General features: G+C 34.2%; 1 protein-coding gene and 1 long non-coding RNA gene across 10 annotated transcripts in view; both read right to left on the minus strand.

Annotated features, from left to right (window-relative positions):
- LOC126876482 (potassium channel subfamily T member 2) overlaps positions 1-23,907 on the minus strand; it is a 202,654-nt gene that overhangs the window by 102,739 nt on the left and 76,008 nt on the right. The window lies entirely within an intron of this gene.
- Positions 10,854-23,907, minus strand: part of LOC126876650 (uncharacterized) — a 47,491-nt gene continuing 34,437 nt past the window's right edge. For 2 of the 3 annotated variants that reach the window (XR_007694402.1, XR_007694405.1), the window contains exons 3-4: positions 11,712-11,958; positions 10,854-11,628 (exon numbers count right to left, since the gene is read on the minus strand). This is a non-coding gene — a long non-coding RNA (uncharacterized LOC126876650). Of the gene's footprint in view, positions 11,643-11,711; positions 11,959-23,907 lie in introns of all 3 variants that reach the window. The other variant, XR_007694406.1, reaches the window with a different exon arrangement.

Here is a 23,907-nt window from a genome sequence, read left to right on the forward strand (position 1 = left end):
GAGATGTAATCTATGACATCTGTATAAAATTTCATACAGATGTTGAAGCGCACTAAATCTATTTTGTACATGTATAGTAAATTTTTTATGATACATAATTAATTACATTTCATAATTATAACGAAATAAAATTGTCACGACGTTTCATAGAACCCATATTTGCTACAGAAAGTGTTATATAATTGACTGTTTCATATAATGTATTGCTTTATGTTCAAAAACAAGGTATAAAACTTGGTAATCTTCATAGTAAAATAATATATATTGAACTATTGTTTTATAGTTTATTATTTTAATAATTTATTGATCACTATTATATTTAAGCAGGCATAAATAATTAATTAGCACAACATTTTATTGATAAGAACTGTGAATAAGTGATAACATTCATTGCGAAAAATTGCAATGACAATCTACGATCCACCATATAAATAACGATCGATTCTTTGATAATGTTTAAATTAAAGTTGAATATATTTGAACGAAACAAAATTTATTATACTTTATAACTCGGATTTAATGCCACGATAATAGCAATAGTTTCATATTTTAACGTTATTTTATGTCGAACGATTTAAACGGAAAGGATAAATTGTAATCATTTTGCATAATTAACATATCTGCTCATCTCGATGTTAATTATTTCATTCCATCGCATCGTATTAATTCGATGAACACTTTTTTCCCCACTGTCTCGGTGTAAAGCAGAACACGCGTTTTATGCGAAATTCATTCTTTCCCTCTTTTCCTTTTTCATTCTCCCACTTATCCATACATACGTCGATGAATTTTCATGAATATTAGAATCTTCTTATGTTCATGCACGCAGACCTTGTTTGGACATTAATATTCGATGTATACGCAGAACTTTTTCAAACCTGCCGTTCGAGAATCCTGTCAAGACGATGGCGTCGCTCAAGAAAATACATATTAATTTCGCGTATTATAGAGCATAATGTTGGCAAAAAGCCGAAAGCTGGAATAAATCCATGATAACGATGTAAGGAAAGAAAATTCTATAACTTTTTTAAAAATTTTCTTTACATTAATTATTTTTATTTAGTCACAACTTTTATACCTTTAAATATCAACAGAACAGTGTTAAACCAACTGAAAGTACTGATTTACGCTAGCACAGATCTAAAAGCTAAATAAGATCTATTTAAACAAGATCTATTTATCAATAACAAGCATGCATATTAACCATCGATATTTATACTATAGGAATATTAATTATGTACAAAATACTCAATAGAGAAGAATATATTAATAGGAATAATGATCAACAAACAAAAGGAACGATAAACTATACAAATGTGTTACAAAATAAAGTTTGAGAAATAAATACGCAAGACAGACTTAAAATTAAAATAAATCTAATAAGAATAAAATACAGTTAAGCAAAGCGGTATTTCATACACGAAAACGTTATGTGTAAGAGTAATTACCTGAATCTATTAATTGTTAGAGTTACGATCAACTAGTGTTACCATGCGTTACTCTGGAAATCTATTACAGTTTTAGATATATTCTAACTTATGATGACAATTAACCATTTATTATCAATATGCAAACGAGGCACAGATTGCCAAGGTATCTAGCTGAAACCTATTTTATGAACATCGTTAAGTTATAACGGGGAGCCGATTTTCGAATCAAAACGTTATTGGACCTAAAACTGATTTATCGTTCTTTTGCTTAATTTAAACTACACGTGATGCCAATATCACATTGCGGCGTGCAATATTCGAGCACTATTGAATTATCCATTCCGTTTGTATCACTGATAGAGAATTCATTGTACCTGACAGTGTTAATAACGCGTTATTTTGTTACTGGACCAGGTATCATACTATTATTCACGTTTATTATACAAATGATACTATATGTGTAAGTTGGAATTGATGTTTAAGAAATGCGTAAAAATAATACTGTATGATCACGTTGTATGATAAAGACTACAACTAGAAGTAAGAACATAATATAGATACTCGTATGCATGAGTGATATTTTTTAGGAGAATAATTTCGAAATATACAAATTCTATTTGCTCATTTAAAATAAAAAAATTTCATATAAGCGAACAATGTTCTATTTAATTTTGCATTATCCTCCTGAACATTTGTTTTCCTTCGTTTTTTTTTTAAATGTATGTAAAATGTAAAGAAACAATCCTTTGCTTTTTTACAAAATCTCGTAAATATATCAACTATTTTTCAACTTCGAAGAAATTGGTATTGAAAAAATCTCAACGAGATACCTCCGGTCGGTATATTTTTCCTATCGTCTTTAACCACTGAATATTTACATTATACTTCGTCATAAATGATATTCAAACGTTTCTATAAGTTACGAAACACGAAAAGGTACCTTATGATAATTTCATATTTCATACGGCACGCGAATGAAACAAGACAGCTGAAATCTACGCTGTAACTCTTCCGGACTTGCCTGGTAAAAGTATAATTTATCACGAAGAAACTATAATACAAAGTTTCCAATCCAAGAAATCACACCTAGTAACATTAATAACAACCTAACAGGACACTGTCAGAGATATCGCGCGACAGTCCTCTTGAAATACTAATCAGACATCAGGTTCACGAAGTCAGCTACAACTTGCAGATTCTTAATCGCCGTTCGTGCGTGCCTGCTACAGTATGTTTAACCCTTTAAGTACAAGTACATTTTCATAAATCGTTCCCTCTAGGCATACGAGATAACAAAGCTAAACAAAATATTTCGCACCTTATTTTAATTACGTGGGACGACTTGTATAGACAAACGCATGATCGTGCGCGCATATTTAGTTTACGTATGTGGGAAGGTGTGACGTCAAGGAAGGACGTGGCTGATTGTCTATAAACGTTGTCAAGATATATTAATGTTGTCAAGGAGTGTTGTGAGCGTTACCAAGGTTTGTTAAGGGAAAAATGAGCGTGGTAATTGCTGTCAGAGTTGAATTAATCATGGTCGAGAGAAGTTCATCGTGTTGGTGTGACGTAGAAATAGTGAAAAGCGAATTCGTGAAACGCGATATTATATTCGATTTTGTGAGAGTGTAACGATATTGTGTTTATCACACTGTCTTTTCTGTTAATTTATAATATAACATTCCTACACGTATAATTTCCAAATAGAATCGTCAAAAACCGATTCTCGCATCTCGAACTCTATTCGAATCTTAATATAGCTCACCGATGAAAAAATGTTCATTTCGTTGTAGGTGTACTATATTAATCGTCAGTCGTATTTACAAGACTCACGGAGCGTCTATTTAAACCAACGAGTGTTTCTAACGGTTGTTCTTGGTCCTATCGTGACCACAGCGGAAATTAGTGCTACGAATGAGAGGGCAGGATACGAACGATTCGAGATAGAAGAAGGACGTCAGCCTGTAAACCGAGAATTCAACCCAAAATTACGGTGCAGCGACGTGCAAAGCGGAACGTCGATGCGATTAGAGGTAATATAGTTGAAAGTCTACTTCCGCTGCATTAGCCTTGCGAAGCGATGGCGACAGAGTATCTGAAAGAGAACATGGAGAAGAGACTTTCGTTAGTGTAGAAGCATCAGGGAACGATTACAGCGTTTGCCCGTCTTTTTTCTCACTCCCTTTTATTTTCCATTCCCTCGATTTGCCGTTGGATATTCTTTCTATCGTTTCTTCTTGACTCTTTCTTGCCTCCAACTGTCTTCCCTCTGTCCTCCAAAGCCATCTCGTTCGCTAACGAGATTACTCTCGACGGCCTACTATTCTAAACGCGCGGATCGGTTTGTCTATGTGTTTGAGAATGGCCTTTAAGATCCCAAGCAATTTTTGTCTTGCGTGTCATTGCAAGCGAGTGCTCGGCTTTAGCGAAGATGGAGCAACGCGCACGTGGCGAAAAGGCAACGCTTATCTTCAGGATTTTCCGGACTGGTATCGATCAATTAAAATTAAAGAGCAATAAATTCCGAATAAATTCTTGCTACACCGAATACTTATCCATTAATGGTAAATACAATTTCATTCCTTCTTTTTATCTGTTCTTTTATCCAACTAAAATTTTACTGAATTCTGATTTGAACGGGATTCTACATATTTTATTTTAAACTCTAGACATCTAGAGAATTTCTTAGTTCGACGAACGACCGTCGTTCCTCGATAATGGCAGCACCGTACGCTCGTAGCGAGGTTGCTGCCAGCTGCCCCCTATGCGGCCAAATCGACAGACAGCTACGCGCCGACGTCTGATCAGACACGGTACCTTATTCTACTTCGTGGCCTCCTTCGTGCCGCGTTATTCCAAGATCTCTCGTATATCGCTACAAAACAAGGAAGACGACGATTTTTGAAACGATTTAAAAAGATGTGGATACTGTTCTGCGATTACTGTTTAAACTATTCCGGTATATGTAAATTCTCGTTCCCTGGTTTTGTCGAGGTGGACATTATATGAGAGAAACGAAGAGCTCTTTATAACTGGCGTAGAATCGCTGCAACGAACGTGCGTTATTCATGAAAGTATTCGATGACAAAGCATCGATAAACGAGAGCGTGATTTGATTGTTTAAAGTAGTCAAACAATAATCTTGTCTGCGTCGAAACGAATGTCGAGTTTGTAAGTTGAGAATTGTATACTCACGTTCTTCTATTCCGAATACTATTGTTTCAGTATCAGTTTTTCATTTAACTAAATGAAAATTTGATATTCCATTCGATACGTCGTTACAAGAAAATTGCAGTTTCGTCTTTCTCTCAGCATGAAATCTTTTCCCATCTTACTGCGAACGAAGCTCGTACAAGTCGACAAACATTGTACTATTTTCACATAATCATGCGCATATGCGATCATTAATATTCTTTTGCTATAGAAGATTTGAGGTGCGTACATTTTACATCCGATACTAGAGGTGTAATAACTTTTGACGACAAGAAGTAATTATTCTCCAAATTGTTTAGTCCGACTTCTTCGTCATTTTATTATACCGGTAAAGCAATACGAAATCTCAAACGAAAGAAAAGAAATATCCATTTATGTAATTTGGTTCATTTTAGGAAGTATTTGATCTATTTCGTTTGAATCGATGAATATTCATTTTATTTAAAACATTCGATCAAATACTTCTAAGAAAATCTTCCGAATAAAATACATTACATAAATAGATCTGAGACAATTCCTTTATGTCTGGGAACACTTCATTTCTGCTTAAGTGAGACAAATCGTTCGGTATAACCAATTCATTACTTCTATAAAAGATTTACGACAATTCGTAAAAGAAGCTTTTCGTTTCCATTTGCTTGGGTGTCATCGGTAAAAAAGTAAACGGATAATAAAAACTAATCGAGGAACCGTGGAAGAGAGATTGGATTGTAATAGAAGTAAAACGCATAAACAAGACCTAGCTTTATTTGCCTGGGAATCTACTGTCTTAAACAAAGTTGATGGCCGTTCGTTTCTTTATATTCTTTCTGTCGGCATGGGAGGAAAGAAACACTCTGGACATTGAACATTGAAGGACATTAGCGTCACTTCGTAATTAAAATCTCTCAAAATAAATTGAAACGATCTCGCGAGACATTTCGCGAATAAATCAGAAAAAATTGGATAAAATTTCGTTTGCACTTCTAAAGCAATTATCCTCGGCTCTTTGACGCTTAACCAGCGTGATTGGAATCTTTAAAGTTCTTTATCGCAAGAAAGGCACGATAAAAGCGTTTCAATTGTTACATCGTTACATTTTCCATGATAAAAATGATTCTAATAAATCCTTTTAATTATCATCGAACGCTGGCACGTACGATGAAACGACAGCAGCGAAAAAAGTTGCCACAGCTTCCATTGAAATTATCTTCTTCTCCTTCTTTCATGCACGACGTTAATAAAATTGCTATAAAAACACTCTAGACAACCTCTATTATCAACGTTACTATTTTATAGCTGCTTTATTACCTTCGGATTTTTTACTGGATTACTATTAAGATTTCACTTTTCTTTTAAATTCCAGGATACTGAATCAGGAGGTTGGTACATCGATCAATGTGTCTAATAAACATGATCTATTATTGTATCCAATGTAGAGGACGTTTCACATAATTACGACAAACTATATCTAAGATAGAGATAAAAAAATATCTATATAAAAATTGCTATAGATAAGCTAGAGATAAAAAAATTTCATTAGATTTTTTAGATTCAAGAATTTTATTAGACAGCCTGCATACCGTATAGTTTACATCGGTGCTCTAGTTTCAAAATATTTTCGCGTGGCAAACAGACTATAAATCTTTTATCATACTTTGCTATAGAACAAGGATCGAAAAATCATTCCAAATCTGTTTCTCCAACAAACAAACGACACTATAAATTTATCTTATCGGTAGTATTCGATTTTCTAATCAATTTTCCTAACAAACGGTAAAAAGTTAATTTTCAGAACGAAGAGAGATTTTTTAAAGACAAAACCACAACCGAGTCGGAGATCTCGGTTGATCGCACGAGATAATTAAGAATAATTAAGAAAAATTCTGGAAAATTTTCGAGCATTTTCAGAATAAATTTCGCTTCCATAATTGGAATCAGCACACAGCAAAAGATCCTGCATTTGATATAAATCTTCGGGGGATTTTATCTGCCGGACCTATCTCGAACGTTCGCTTCATTACGGACACTTGACGAGGGTGAGACGATCATCTGTCGCAGAGGTGTGATAAGTGGTCCGGGTTCACTGAATCTCTGGCTTCGTGTTTCACGCGAGGGGATAAGCTCTTCGATTTTCTGTGTCATACCAGCGTGCACCTTGCTTCGATCCCGTTATTTTAGTTTGTCATACACGTCATACGTGAACGAAACCGCGTGATACGCGATATACACAGTGTCTGGTAACAATAGTACAATCAGGCAACGAGCGATCCCTTGTCAAAAGCTGATTCGAAAACGCGGAACAAAGTTTTTTGACGTTGCTCGCGTTTATAAATACAATTAGAAACACGAACAAAAATCCGTTAAATCGAAACTTACAACTATTACACCGGTCAGACTTTCAAAATCATTTTTTTTTTCTCGAAAACGAAACCTCAAATGAGAAATTTTATCGTTCATTTGCGACTTATTTTTTCGTGAGAAATTATCCTTGCACAAATATACCACTAGGTACCAGACACCCTGTATAAACGTAGAATTATTCTCGTTTCGTGTTGTCATGCCACTCGAAAACCCATTATTTCCCTTTACTGGTACAGGCATCCATCCTCTTTGCTTGGCATGCCCGAGACAAATCAACGGTCCATCGGATTCGACCATCGATTTATGTGCACTCTGATGTGATTTCGAGATGAGGAACGAGAAGTGATGTTAACGAGGCTCGGTAGCATTTCCGTTCTATAATTTCCCCGGAATTTCTGTTCCTCAACTTAAGCGGTTTCAGCTGAATAGGACGCTGTTTTCTCTTTTCCAATGGAAGTTCCACTTCCAGATATTATATACAGACAGTGTGGATGAGCGACCTAATTTGCGCGGTTTGTTAAATAATGGAGTTTCCTGAACGTATGTACGTAAATGTCAAAATCGTTACTGGCGATAAGAGGTTTATTTCAATAATGTAAAATCAAGATGCGGTTGTAGTAATGTGATCTCTGGTAATTTGTCTAGCTAATGGTATTTGTATAATTAAACGAGGCACACGTTTATCGAGGGAATTATGCTTATTACATATTCGCCAAGTAATTTCGTGTTTATTCGCGTAATTTCAAAAGTAAAGATTTTATCGGGATTTATAGTTATATATAGTTTCTTAGGAATTAATATATTTTCTGCAAATATGTTGCAATTTTTTAATAACGCTGTGAGTTCGTTTTTTGAAAAATTATTAAGATTCTGTGGAAATTATTCAGTTACGTTTGAAAATGTTGTATCCTTATGGAGGAACTTGGGTTTCACGTGAAGTATAACATCGTTCTATCAAAGGGGCGTGTGAATGATTAATTTACATGGGAGTGTTACTAATCGCTACGCTTTCCTCTTTTATTTTTTTACGACTCTCGTTTGGACGTGTCTCGGTTATTAAGGCGGCAATTATCGAAAACGGTTCCTTAAATATCGTATAAGACACGGATGAACAAATATTTGGTGACTTCCATTAGAATACACTTTTTCGTTACAAAAAGGGACTAAACGTTGCTAAAATAGACTTTGGCATTTTGTAGAAAGCAAAGAATTTCTATTTTGTAATATATGTACCTGTAACTGTTCGAATACTTCAACTAACATTCAACTTGATAATATAAAGGGCGTTAATATTCTATTAAAATATTATTAAATTTTCGATACTCGTAATAACGATATCCGTTTTACATTGAAGGTATAAAAGCAGTGTTATCCCAGCCGAAGTCCGATATTTCCTTTATTTGCGTTTATTTCCTTTTATTCCCTTTAACAGTTTCCAATTCGTTCCAGTTCGATTTTAACATTAAGGAAGATTATAATACTCCGCCTTTTCCTGCGCTCGTAAGAGTTTCTATAATTAGAAGAGTTACTTCTTTTACTTCTTGGGGAAGCACGGAAACGCAATTAATCCAGCGAGAATGCTAGTAACATTAATGGAGTTTACGCGATTCAACTGAATGCACGTGTTGAACGTCGACGCTCAACTGTCGATAAGATGAAAAATTGTGAAACGAAACATTACGATATTGGTCGTTATGTTGCAATCTGCGATCGATAAGACCGAATGGAGTGATAACGTAGTTAATCGTAATATGTGAATAAATTTGTAATTGAGACACTTATTCCATAGAAAATTTCAATAAATAACATTTAATCCATATATCTCAGAATTTCTGTTTGTATTATATCTCAAAATAACGTTGTTTTGTAAAATATTAATTTTTATTTTTAAATATAATGTTTTGTAAAAAATTAAATTTACATTATCAACTTGAATGTTACGAAGTATTCGAACAGTTATAGGTGCATATATTGCAAAGTAGAAATTGTTTGTCACTTATGGATTTTAAATTGAATTCAATTCAATTTCCATCTCGCATAAAAGAAAACTGGTATTATTATGGAAAATATTACAAAGAGACTGAGATATGTTCGAGTTAACGTGATAAACTAAAAATAAGTCGATGGTGAATGTCGTATTCTCCTTCGATACATTGAGAATTTAACATGTCTAACGCCCACAACATCTCGTAGGTGTTAATACCATTTGTTGCGAAAAGTAACTTTCAAAACGTAACTCTTTTAAAAACTATATTTTTCCCCCTGGATCGTCACAATTGAATTCATTCAAAACCTTTTGAAAATCATGCATCAGTGGTTGCCACGCGTGTTTAAACAACCTTTCAATAAAAACATCGAAATTTTCAGGGTCGAATCGCGCAAAGGCCATGACCCATCGTGTCCATCGTCAACGATTTAACGAAGCCTGTATTCGTCCTGGTAAGTTGCATCACCAAGCGACCAATTCAACGAAAGCCACAGCTTGCCTTTTCAAGTTGTTTCATCTCGACCTTTGACCGTTTCGCGCGTCCCCTTTGCCCACGGGCCGCCTTAAACTTTTCATCTAACACGAGCATCGAGACAGGGGGATAAAGTCCGCATCGTAAGTGTTCTGAATCAGGTCCGTAAAAGTGCAGGCTTGAAAATTGCATGCCCCCGTCGATCTGCAGCGTAGAGAGCGCCCTTAGAATTCCAAGGGAGTCTGGCACGCTTCAAAGGGAGGAAAAGTAATGTCCATAATTTATGGGGAAAAGATGACACGTCCATTAGGCGACAGTATCTGATGAATGAAGAAGAACAACAACCCGCCAGAGTTGTAGTACGCTTAACTGTGCTTGATAAATGGTGTTACGATATCCGAGTGTAAACAATAAGACCATTTGCTAGGTATAAGATGCGTTCGCAATTCAATCTTGTAGTTTACAGGCGATAAAAGTTATTAAAATGTCTCCGTGGCTTGTTTTTATATCCTGAATATCCTGAGATTGAGAAGCTTTGTTTGTCGCTTTCGAACGCATTAATTTCGAAATATGATGTAATTTGATTTTTATTGAGTTTAGCAACATTGTGTAGGTATGATAATAGAAAAGAAATAATTTTCACATTATTTGCTTTTCATATGTGGCTAGAAGATCGATGTATCCATACTGAAATATTGAGCCGATATATTTTAGATTATTAACCTTAATTGACTACAAAATGTCTGCTACGGAAGGAATGAAATAAGAATAAAAGTTTGAGATCATATTCGCGAAAAAAAGAAAAGAAGACGACAAGGAAAACAAAACGAAACTCTATTGTCGTATTTGTTGTTTATCTTTGGAACCGGTAATGCTTCGTTCTGTCATTGAATATAAATAGATTTTCTATAGTATTTAAAATATTTGGATATATAAGAGTAAATACAAGAACAGAGGATTTATAATATTCTATCGAATATTATGATAGTACTGTATCAATTCTATTTCATTAAAATTGTCAAAACATTAAAAATAGTTACAATGTCTTACTTAAATATTCCAATCATCGTTTCATAATTTTTTAAATAATTAATAAATATATTTATAAAATGATTTCTTAAAAAATAAAAATATTAATCCATATATTAGAGACTTTAGTTACAATTTTATATAGCTTATACAAACAAACCAAAGTTACGTTTAATCCTAAGCTTCGCAAACAAGATCAAAAGATTTCCAGATATTCAAACATACATAGTAAATAAATTCGCGACTAGTCCTAAATTGGGAGAGCAAGGAGAATATTTTAAGAAAATATCTCTCTTTGAAACGCTTTTACGTACGTTCCTCGCTCTTACTATACAGAGAGCCGCAAGGAATAGACGTTTTATTTTACGTGCCGTTATTTTATGAGAAAACACTTTCTCGATTTTCATAAACCTTCATATCCCTTCCCTTTCTAAATTGAGACATCACGTGTAAAAAGTATAGATTCTTAATAATTCTACATTAAACCAAAGCACATTATTCAAGAGATAAGGAAGGAGATCAATATAGAAGCTCTTATATAGGGTTTCTAAATTATTTTTATTTGTTATATTTCATATTTTTATATTTATGAAGATTTCCAATAGACACATGAAACCAATTTCTGTTAATTTTATCAATTTTATCAATTTTATATTTATCACTTGAACATTATTGGCTTTTGGCCTTTATCGCGTTTATAGATTTAGATTGAATTTAACGACAGAATAATAAAAAATATGTCGGATTGTATTAATTACCGTCTAATTGGTATTTACAATCGCAGCTGTATCTTGCAATGAATTTAGAACTAAAACAAATTATTCCAGTAAACATTCTATTTGGATTTCTTGTTCTATAATATAAGATTTGAAAGTATGTTTCTTATACTTTGTAGCACTATACATAAAAAATAATATTCGAAGTTTAATTTTCTGTAGTAATTACAAATTACATCGAGTTAAATTTGGTATTATTATTTCTCTTATTTATGTACTTGCTATTGTATATTCTTTTACCATATTCTGTCAGAATTTTCCCACTAGAATGAACATCTTTTTTTTTTTTACACCTACACGCATCATTTATATTCATATTTCAACTTCTCCGTTACGTCAAAATCTACACATTCCTCACTCTCGGCCAAAAATACTCTACGGAAAAATTTCTAGAAATAATAATAATAAAAAAAAAAGAACAAATTGACAGTATGTATCATGCAACTGGAAAATGTTACCTGGGTATTTGAAAAGCTATTTCATCGAGGGAATCGCTGGGCTGCAATGGAGCACGCTCGAAGAGCTTGCTCGGGCCCCGATGGACCCTGTTGCAACAGTGCATGGATCCGGCTGTCGGTTGCGATTGGTCCGTAGAATTGGTCCCACGTTGACCACTTTGACTCGATCTTCCCTTCTGCCGCTTTTTTCGTACCTCCTCCGCCTGACGGCGCAGGTTGTGCAACCGGAAGAAGTACATTGACATCTCTGTTCCGAGGGGCGAGTATATACGATCAGAGAGCTGATGAACGGGACGACGAGGGCGTACATCCACTCTTTTCGTGCGAACGAATCTTTTCCGAGTAGCCTTTTTTCCAAGCGAAATTGAATTTTCGTGCCACGAATGAACGCTGATAGGATTTGAGTTGCGTTTAGAGTAAGACCGAGGCTTTAAACAATTTTGCTAGAACCTTTGTCGTTTAGAAACTTTTAAAGGAACCGTGATACTTGCGAATATCACAACAACGTGTAAAAAAAAACGACTCGAAACGCCATTGTACCATATCGACGTCACACTGCGCGAATAACGAATAATGCAGAACGTCGCCTAGAAGTGACCTCTGAAAATGAAAATCGTTTAGTCGAAAAATTTCTTCTCGAGAAGGCTCGTTCGCATCGATCATCCCAGTGAACACGTCTTCCAGCAGAGAATCATGCAACGCAAATCTAACGGAAACACGGTCTAATCTAACGAATACACAGTAAACAGCGAATAAAGAGTACCAAACGGAGGAAAAAATTGCAAGAAAGAAAATATAAAAAGGAATAGGCAATAAATAATTAGCTCTAAACTTAGCGTGATTTCTCCGTGCACGATAAAATATTAACATGCTAATTAGGGAGCGTATGTCGTCCATAAACGCACAAACGTACATTCGTTATGGCGCATAACCAGGGAACCTGACATTTCAATCCGTCGTGTCGTCGCGTAGAGCCTCGAAGACACGCCGTAAATAGTACGTACACGACATTCTGCGGAACATGCAACGGCGTACACTCACGTTAACCACGGCTCGCCAAAACCCGAACTTCGAGTAGCCGAAGTTTGACAGCGACAACCAAGGGCTACACCGTTTCCCTTGTTGACATCGGCGACCCGCTAAAATTTTAATAAATCGTGGACAATTAACTTGTCCGACCATGTCCATCGATTCGTTTCCCGCTGTTTCTAACGTGCGAATATTCAATGCCGGCGGCTTAATGCGACCTTGTAGAATAAAGCAGCGGCTGGTATCGAGGATACGCGGGGATCAGTTTCAGAGGACGTCCAGAGATTTAAGGGCTTATTCGGAAATCCAGTGTTGGAGAGGAAACCGTGTAGAAATAAATTAACCGTTTTTTTTTAAATATGCTGTTACTCTGTGTTTTCATTAATTATTCGTTTTTACTAATTAAAACTCAATGGATGTGTATGTTACAGTGTATATGTCAATTTATAAGTATTTGTACACAGTTGGTTTCATATGAAATATGAAAATCGATCTAGCGCAGGATAATGATAGAGAATGGAGATAATAGCAGTTGACAGAGATTGTTTGCAAGAGTCATAGAAAATTAATGAACAATTATAATTACAATAATAATAATTTACAATTATACGTCGTAGCATTCTAATCTAATGCTCACAGAAAAAGTCTGAAACGAATCAAATGGAAGATTTTTAAATTAATCGCGTCATTATCAACGAGAGACCACTGATTTTCCTACGACAGATATTTCAAAGAAGAGTATATCAGAAGCGAATAGACAAAATTAGTTTAAGGTATTTTTGTATACTCTTCGATATACGTTATACAATTTGCCTAATACAATATACGTTGATCATAATAAAAGATAAACTGGTTTAATTGTATCGACAGTGTAAAAGAAATTTCTGAAAATATCTACTTTTCAAGCCATTACAGTTTCTTCCTCCCTAATACGATTTTCATCTGAAATATTCCTTTCTTCTATTTTATTTTCATTATTCGATCTTTTTTTATCTATATTTCATTATAACGTAAGAGAATTTTTAATATTGTCTTTTTGTTTGTCTTTTTATTTGAAACTTCATTTCCAAATATTTACTCATTTCGAAGCAAAAGTAAAGGATTCCCTTCGGAACGCAAATGCCTCGTGTAAAACAAACGTTGCGTAACAATTGGGCGTATCTTCAGAAAAAAGACCAACGCTTTCGGGTAACAAAAAACAAGCCTGCACAAATATTTGTTCCGTGGCAACCCTTCTTCGATAGAGACGAGTCATTTTCCCGTCACCATCGTGTTTTATAGAATGGATCCCATATACGTTCCATTTGCAATTGTAGTATATGAAATCGAGAACGTTTCGTGTAGGACACTGTCACGCGAAAATATTTGATTAGGTATACCTGCTCGTCACGATTGGGTCGATCGAATGCCCGAGAATCTTTCCACTAATAACCAACTCTTCAGACACATGGTTGAAGTTCCCCCAGGACTATTTCACGAGACTTTTTTCCGCTTCTTTCCTCAGCAATCGACATTCTTTCAGATCAGCCTCGAAACGGGATTCGCACGTCGATAGGTATTGGGTATCATTCCCTTTCGATTTTTTGTTACTGTATTTATTAACATTTTTGTGACGAACTTCAACTTTGTCGTTATTAAACAAAAATACAATGCCATTAAAATATTAGTACATTTACATAAAGTATTAGTATATTTATTAATGCAATAGGCTTAGCGGTTAGAAGTTTACCTAAACGTAGAGAAAGTTTTGATAGTTAGAAACAACAGTTATCAATGTACATATATGCGTAATAATAATACGTTACTATTAATTAATAACGATAATGATACGTTATTGTTAATTTCGTGTTGTATCAGGTTGTCCGAAATGTTTTTTTCGTTTCGTAAAACGATAATAGACGAACAACAATTTCTGTTTTATATTGTTTTATTGAATTAGGTATGATCTATTTCTTTCTATTTCTATTACTATGTTCGTGCATAATTCAATAAACTAATATAAAACAAAAAACATTGTGCGTCTATTATTTCCTTATAAAACGAAAGAAACTTTTCGGACAACCTAATACTTGAGTTAGTGTAATTTCTGAATTTCCGTGTAACAATGTTAAATTTCTAACAGCGAGGAACGAAATTATCCTGGCGTGAAAAAACCCTAAACGAAGATATCCCTTACGCAGTTCTCCTAAGGTTTCGTCCTTTATTTTCTTCGGCATTTCATGTGGTCTTATATTACACCGTGTGCACCGCCATAAATCGAGGATCCTCCCACATCTCTCGAAATTCTTCTATTTTTATCTACGAGTTGATGATAAAAGCTGGGTATAGCAGAGTCGATCCTTAAATACATATATCTTAAAACCACTGCAATCATGTATTCTTTATACATATATAGCATGTTCGTTACGTGATACACACAGGTGAACAAAAGGGCATTTTACACGAGAAAGACGATATTTCTTTGTGTTCTAACCTTTTGGAGAAGCTTGTCGGGTGGGTGTGTACAAAGCGACAAATTTGCTTCCCAATATATTGTTCAAATTGACACTTTAGGGAGATAGTTTGAACGTGGATTTTTCTATAATTTTTTACATCATAACCTTTCTTTCTTTTTTATGAAGATTTCTGGATATAAATTGTCTAACAAGTTCGTTTAGGTAGTTTCAAAAGAGTATCAAGGATCACTATTTTCATATTATTGTATTGTTATTTTTCTACATTTTTAAGGTCTTCTAAATTTTAAATAAACTTTATTTATTATCCTTATTTTCTTCCTTACGAATGGTATTCCAGAAAATATCGAAAGACAAAGGAACTCGTTACACAACTCGATATTTCGTGTGGTAGCAGGCATGAAATTTTGGGGACGACGTTTTATCGGCATATCGATATGCATTTACGAACACTGACACCGTAGAAAGAGGGGCTTGGTATCATAGTTTTATATTCAAATTTCTCTACGTTACAGAAATACAAATTCTTGTACTTTCAAACGGCTCTGCAATATTTCTCAGGCGTGGCAACGAAACGCAAAGTGAGTAAAATGGAATCTCGACAAGGTGAATAGGTATGAAAATAAATTGCGACAACGTTCAGGTTCGAGCTTCATTTTTCAAAATGAAGATTTTTTCGTCGAAGAAAATTATTCAAACTATACGTTACGCTTGGTGATTACATGGATTAAAAGTCCTGTAAAAGAGCTGGTACGTGAGTGTAAAGAACAAGAGAAAGGTCATTATATCCAGTTACAATGTGATCTAAGATACGTCCGAGAAAAAGAATGTTGTGGCCTCGTTGTTCTATGAAACCGTGACTATTAGATGAGGAGAATAAGGGTTAAATGCTGCATGCTCTCGTTCTTTTGTTTCAAAATCGTTACATCTCGCTACATCAAACTTCTTCTTTCATTTTAACGTACTTGACTTATTTGCTTGCTGAATGCTATATTGTAGTTTAACTTAAACGTTGTTTGATCGTGCCCCCTCTGGCATGATGAATTACTTAACGAACAAGCTACAACAGTTGCGAACTGCTACAGTGATAAATCAATGCCATGGCATGGACATAAAAGACTTTTTCGGCAATTTATTAATCATTGTAGCATTGACCGTAATAGCCTAGCCGTATCGTTGCCTCTTATAAGTATAATTAATTAACTATTTTTCATCGGATGTTGCCATAGTGGAGGCATTTAAAGTTTGTATTTAAAGGATAGCGCTACTATGGCAGTAGTAGATATTAATTATTTCTACAATAAATGCTGCATTTATTGTTGCAAAGGATGAACAAGCCAGAGTACGATTTTATAAAAATGTAGTTCAAGATATAAATAAATATATTATTTGATAGCGAAAACTATCTATATGATCTATAGCGAAATTATAATTATTTGAAAAAACTAGAAAATATACTTAATCATGATATTCGAGTCTCGTAGTGATAATGAAATCTCAAAGTGTTATGTATAACACTGATAGCGTATTGATAAAAGATTTCTACAAGTATTCATAATCTCTTCATTAAGAATACTTTCACTGTAATTCTAAAATTTTAAATTTATCCACTTGATTATCTATCATCCTAACTAAGGTATTCGTCTTCATCCGCCAGATACTGTTCAGATACGGAGAAGAACGCTAAGCTCTGAAAATTGAACAGAATACAAATTGCCAATTCTCTACGATAAAACTGTGAGAAAGCTCTGCAGACTATTTTTCTTCAGGATAAGCGAAGATATCCTTAATTGCAGGTGTAAATACGCGACTGGCATCTGGCCAAAAAACGATCAGATAGAAGTAAATTGCGTCCGTTAATATTTATAAACTTCAAAAGCTAAATGCTGCCTCTCGTTCCGTGAAACAGCGTCTCAAAGATCGAAGCCTGGCTTTAAATATGCGGCTGATGCGATGAGGTGTTTATCATATAACTGTCGACATTACGATTAACGATGCAAACTGAACTCTCGCGGCTCGTGAAATACGTTACCGGTTGGTTCGCCTGCATTGTTTCCGAGAAGCTTCTGTTCCTCGGTCTTCCGTAAAATTTGCAATAAAACGTGTTTGCTTCGGCTTCGAGTAAATTTGCGGCTAACCAAAATAACAGTAAAAAAGTTCAACGTATATTTCTTTTCCGTGAAAATATTCTGTTGTACTATGGTTTTAGAAAATTGCTACGAAAATATACCGTCCAATTCTTCCACGATCCTAGAAAATTAAACAAATATTTATAGAACGTTATTTGCCAACCGAGATCAAGTTAATTGTTTCCTTGAAGAAATCCGAAGATTTGCCAACCAAGATCAAGTTAATTGTTTCCTTGAAGAAATCCGAAGATGGAATCCCTTTTAGCTTTAAATTTACGTTTCGGTTTTAAAATTTTGAAAATAGACTCCGAGATATTTTCTCTTCTTTGCTGATATATGTATTTTCGCATAAAATATACTACATATCTAACACGATCAATACTTCTGATCAATCGACCAGTATATAAGACTAACCCTTGTGGTCTAATAATTACGTTTCATAAAACTTCCATTCTGAACCAAATTACATTAACATTGACAAATAAATCTGAGACAAGTCTTTTTAATCTATCTCTTCGTAAAATAGAAATATGTATTTCGAAATCAAAAGATCACGACACGATCTTTATAATCGATTTTATCCGTCTGCAGCATTAAAGACACAAATCCCTTCGCTTTAGCCAGATGATCCTACTTTAAAACCATATTGCGTTCAAAGACCGTGTCACGGTAACCGTCTGTATAAAAAATGCGATGCCATGTCGTCCGGAGATGCAAATTTCATGCGTGTCGAAGCCTTCCATCATTGCCAGCAACGGAAGTAAATTTATAGCGAGAACACGTGCACTTCTCTGACATCACGAATCCCGACACGATGGCACCGTACAGTAAACCCCTCGTAAGATAAAATGGCTGATGGCAATCAGTGCGACCCACTCCGATATTATGCAATACTTAATTAAATCGTCTCGGATGGAATGGACACGAAGTCTAGGTCATCTCGCAAGACTCTATTTCAAAATTCTATATTCTATATTCTCGCGATTGCTTGACATTCTCAACAATTCATAGCGTGTCGAAGCTATTATCCTATCGCGAAAAATCGCTCACTGTACAGATTAACGTCATCTGGCGCGAAATGCGTTGCAAAGTTTGCTAAAAAAAGATGCTTCATTGGGGAATAAAAGAACGTACAAATATTTTCGTAATAAAAAAAAAAAAAAAAAGAAAAAAGAAAAGGTTATAAGCAGAAATAGAAAATAAAAATTAGGTAGTAGAAAATGGACGAAGTTATAGCTTTTTATAACAGCCAGACGTTTTAACACACCGTGTGATTGAAGACGATTTCGTGCAGCGAGTAACTCGGCCACGATACTTGAACTGCACGAATGGCCACTCGAAGTAGACACGGCTTCCGGCGAAAGGTAACTTTAACGATATTTCAAGTAGTTCGAAGACCTCGAGAATCACGTAAATTCATATTCAAGCACCTGATATTAGACTCGTAACTATTGACGAGGAAGAAGTTACTTTACCTCCTGTACCTTGTAAGGGTTTTCTTGTTTCTTTTTTTTTTTTTTCTTTTTTGTTACGCAAATTTCCAACTGTATGGATAGAGTAGGGTAGGTCTATGTTTAAGTCAAAAAGGTTAACACATTAAATCATTTTTAACCCAGTTTGTTTTTCGATTCAATCCAAAGTAATCGTGTTCTAGACTTTTTTACTTCTTTCCCAAAAAGTAAACAGTTTTTCTTCTGACTGTTGTGCTATTATTTATCGAATACATTCTCGTAAATTAAACTTATAAAAATATAATCCTCTACAGGAAGAAACGTTGCAACATACACACGATTACATTTCTTAATTTCTCAAAAACATTTTTCTTACAATATTGATTTCTCAAATACATTTTCTCAAGCATAGTATTTTCATACAAGGAATCTTTTACGCTATATTTACGCATCATAATCAGATGCTAAAGTTATAACACTCATTTGTCTTCTTTCGGTATATTCCAGTAAAAGAATGGCTAACAAGTTATCTTTTCAGAATTCCAAACTATGTTATGTAAGTAGATTCTTAAAAATTGATACACTCTATGCTTGAATAGTCTTTGAAAGTACAGGAGAACACACTTTTTCAAGTGAATCTATTGTATGGCAGGTATTCCATGTGGAACAAACGGATTCCCAAAGGATTCTCGCGAAGATAGAACGCAATGTGAGCCGAGAGAGTCTTTGTCGGACAGCATTTTGTTTGCATTGAATGTAAATTTCTAACCCAGTTTATTCTAGTTGAATCTGGCGATAGCTCTTGTAGAAACGATTCTACGTTATAAACTGTTATAAAAAGATAATGTTGATATTATAATTGAAATAACTGATATAAACTGTCACAGAAAATAATGTGAACCTACGATCAAGATAGAATTTTTCTTTGATGTAAGTACCAACATATACTGAATGGGGATTTATAAATCAAATTTATAATGGGGATATTAAATTAATTAGCGTGATTAACATGTAATTTTTACAAAATCATACGATTAACCTCGACGAAGTCTATTGATTCGATTGTTGTGTAAATCAATTAACGTAGAAATGACTTCAAGAAAAGATAGTAACTTTATCGGGTGTATACTTTTTACCAAAAGTATATTTTTCTTGTTGTTTGCAGTGGATTAATTTGATTAATATCTCTTGAAACACTATCATCGCGGGCATCTTCCTAACTTTAGTTCATTCTCTAAGTTCATTTTCTAATGAAAAATGACCAGTCTTGAAGGAAGCAAATCTAGGTTGAACTTCACATTTACACAACCTCCTCTAAATGCAGAATTAATGTTTCCAACTTTCACGGCGCTTCTCTCAAGTTTAAACTCGTATACGAAAATCGCATAAATACGATTATTCATAACAGGCGATAAATAATTTCCAATATCCCCATTATAAATTTTATTCACATTCAGTATACGTGTGTTACGATCAATTGCATTTTCCTTTTTTGATATTCGTTGAAAATATGGTAAAATTGAATAAATCACTCTGAGATTTATAATCTAAAAACCCGGTATTCAATAACTGACTATGAAATTGATGGCAACGTTGAAAATTGCTAATTGTACAGCAAAACAAAACACGCATTTACGTATTTAAAATTATAATTAAATACCTTTTCATAGAAAAATAACAGAGTTAAAAACAAAGTAACTCGTTTATTGCGTCAGAATTAAATTGCAATGGCAAATAAACAATTTATTATATCCTTTTGACGGAATCGTAAAACAATTTTTCTCTCCATTATATTTTATCGTTAAACGAAGAAATGTTCCACACGAAGGGTCCACGAAAAAAAGAGGGAATGTTAAGCTTCAGCATCTCCCTGAAGACGAACATTTATTTTCCCATGTACAATGTCACAACTTCATATGTTCTCGGAATAATATCAAAATAAAACATTTTATTCTTCATTTTATGCTGTATCATCTGCAACTTTTACTTATAATTTTAAGTAATATAGAACACATTAAACTGTAGAAAGTGAAAAGTACGTATACGTCCCAGTTTCTTCTAACTACTGTAGAATTCAGCAAATTTTTATTCAAATTAGTACAACGTAATCAGTGATAAAGAGCACACATGGGGGCATACGAAAGAACGTTAAACTCAAACTTCGTTAAAACTGACGTTCCTGCTTCTTCGCGCGGAACCTTCTTATATAATTAATGGAAAAATTTTGTAATTAAATGAACTACACGTAAAATAGATTTATCTAATCTAGAAAACTAATGAAACAGTTATAAAAAACGGAACAATAAATTATCATATAACGCAATTCTAACACGGAAGAAATCAAGACGAAACTTTTACGCGTGAAAGAACAACGAATTCATCTAATCTCTAATTTCACATTTACAATCATTATACAATCAATATTTATATCAATATTCACATAAACATTCGTGTACTCCTACTCTTAAAGGTCTTAGGACATTCGTTTATTTTTAATAACGTCAGTAGCAACGTGACACGATTTTCTCATAATGTACTCAAAAATACTATACACTGCTTCTCATAGAAGTTCTCATAGAAAACACTTACAAGTAGTAGGCTATAAAACAACACGCCCACAGTAGAGTAACCTTTCATTTCAACACCGTATCTCCAGAATACAACAAAAATATGAGGTTGATCAGTCTGGCACAAAATTCCATCTACTTCAGCCGAGAACGAAATGACAAACGACAGTAAGATTAGGACAAGCTCTATCAAGAGAACAATATGTCTGTTGTAGCAATAAATTCCTGCAAATTACTTCGTCGACGTGTCTACAGGCCAAAAACGACGCGACACGCGTTGAATTCGTTTCCACAACGTCGAACTGGGATTTAACGAAAAAGGGGAGAGGCAAAGTACGCGGCCTGAATACCAGTCGATCAAATAAGCGAGAACCGCGAAGAAAGCCAATTTCTCTGGCCTTCTGCAAGCTTTTGAAACGGTGTATATCCTCGACCGTCGGTGTACCGTGGTTACTTTGCCTCGACGACGAACGCTCAACGATTAATTCCGCTACGAAACACCCGGGATAAAGACTTAAAGACTATTATCCGACTTAACACATTTCACGAGTTTACTGGCGAGATCGGATAGCCAGAGATAAAGGCACTCTCTTTGTTCTTGTAGAAGGATTTATTAGAAGCTTGTTTGTACTGTTACGAAACTTTCTTCGTTTGCCGCGTAGTGTGTACGATTTGCGACTTTGTCACAATATGAGTTTGAATGTTTTATTGCTTTGAGAGAGAAGTCGACGAATGTTCTAAAGAACACACGCATTGGAGTAAAAATAGCAATAGGACAGATTACATGAAAAGAGAAATTATAATAAAAAGAAATTGAACAAGAAGAATCGTACGGAAGTATTAAAAATTGATTTAAAATTATTTAGAAGTGCTTTAGAAGTGTGCTTTCTATTAAATGTTTATTATTTGACAATCAAGTTCTAAAGATGTAGGAATTTTTATGTCTTAGATGATGACTCCTTGAAGAATTAGAAAGTTTTTGGTTTATAAAATTAACGCGAATATGCAAAAGCTGAATTTTACCGCTGAGAAAAGGTTTTCCGATACAACCAAAAAATGGTGTCTTCTAGATCGTAAATCAAAATTACGCAGCAAGACTGCTTATCATAAAAACGTCATCTTAGGAGAGAAGAAATTTCAAATAGTTGAATATTGATTTATATGAAGTTCGGATTCGCATAAAATATGGGTAGACTCGAAAATTTTCACAGGTTTCCTCTTGAAAGTCAAAATAATATCGTCCCATGGAAAGAGAATTCTACGATCTTAAATCATTTCAAAGAATACATTTTTCCGTTACATCATACCTTTTGCACTATTCTTCACGACAGAATATTTAAACATATAATTAATAAATGCAACGTTAACTCAAATAATTCCATAATAAGCATAAGAGCCATTTTATAAAATAAAATGTCATAAACTATAATAACTAAACTATAATATTCTCCCTAATAAAATAAAGATATAGGTAAAAAACCGTAACAGAAGAGTCACGTCAAACAAACGTCACTATGTAAATATATCTTTCGAACTATAACGAATGAACTGAATTCTGTTAACGCACGTGGACAATTTAATCCAACTATAGGGCATACGTGATGATATTGAAAATAAGGGAGCGGCTTAGCGGAAATAGAAACGTGAGAGGATAACCAAAACGCGGTTGGTTTAATGAATGACAGTATCACTGATGTAATGGGCATGCCATTGGATGTCAGGAGAAATAGACATTTATTATTAAATAGACATTTATTCCCGCTTGAATAGTTTAGGACCTATTAATCATTTATTCGAGGATACAATTTAGGAGCACGTGGTTTCGTACGCAGTGAATTGTTTAAACGTTTATTAAATTTTATTAAATCTAAGCTCTCTCTGTTACAATTTATGTAAACAGTTTATACGGAGGAAGTTCCACAAGTCAATTAATAATATCCTTTTCGTTTATAAATAAATACGTTTCCATAAAACAAAACACGTACAGATAAATATGAAACGTTAAAATGAAACAAACACTTAAAGGTACTGAGGAATTCGAAGTGGAACAAGAAAATTTTTTGTCTAATCGAAATATATTAATATTATAAGAATTGAAATATCGAGAAAAATAAAAATACTTTAACGCCATTTATAGCGTTGTCAAGATTATTACGACTAAAAAGCGATAAAAGTGTGCAACTATTTTATAAATTCTCTTTCCGTGTATGTGTTTGTTTAACTTTTATCGTTTAATTAATAAATAATTTACCTAAGTGTGATATCGCGTATACGTAACATCCAGTATGAAAGGAATAATAATTGCATTGTTCAAATAGCATTAACTAAAGGTTTGTTATTCTCAACATTTCTCTGAATCAACTGTAACTTTAAATTAAATTTTTTGCTGCGCGAAAATACGGCAATAGAGACCGATGCGATCGTCCATCGTGCGAATAATTCATGCATCAGATTAAACAAACAATACTAATTCTTCGGAACTTGCCCAACAACGAATAATCATCGCGAAACAATTGTCACAAAAACATTTACAGCCAAGAATGAATCGTCATAGGTTTAGCTTTAAT

This window comes from Bombus huntii, chromosome 2 (genome assembly GCF_024542735.1).
Source record: "Bombus huntii isolate Logan2020A chromosome 2, iyBomHunt1.1, whole genome shotgun sequence".
In the NCBI taxonomy this organism is placed as follows: domain Eukaryota; kingdom Metazoa; phylum Arthropoda; class Insecta; order Hymenoptera; family Apidae; genus Bombus; species Bombus huntii.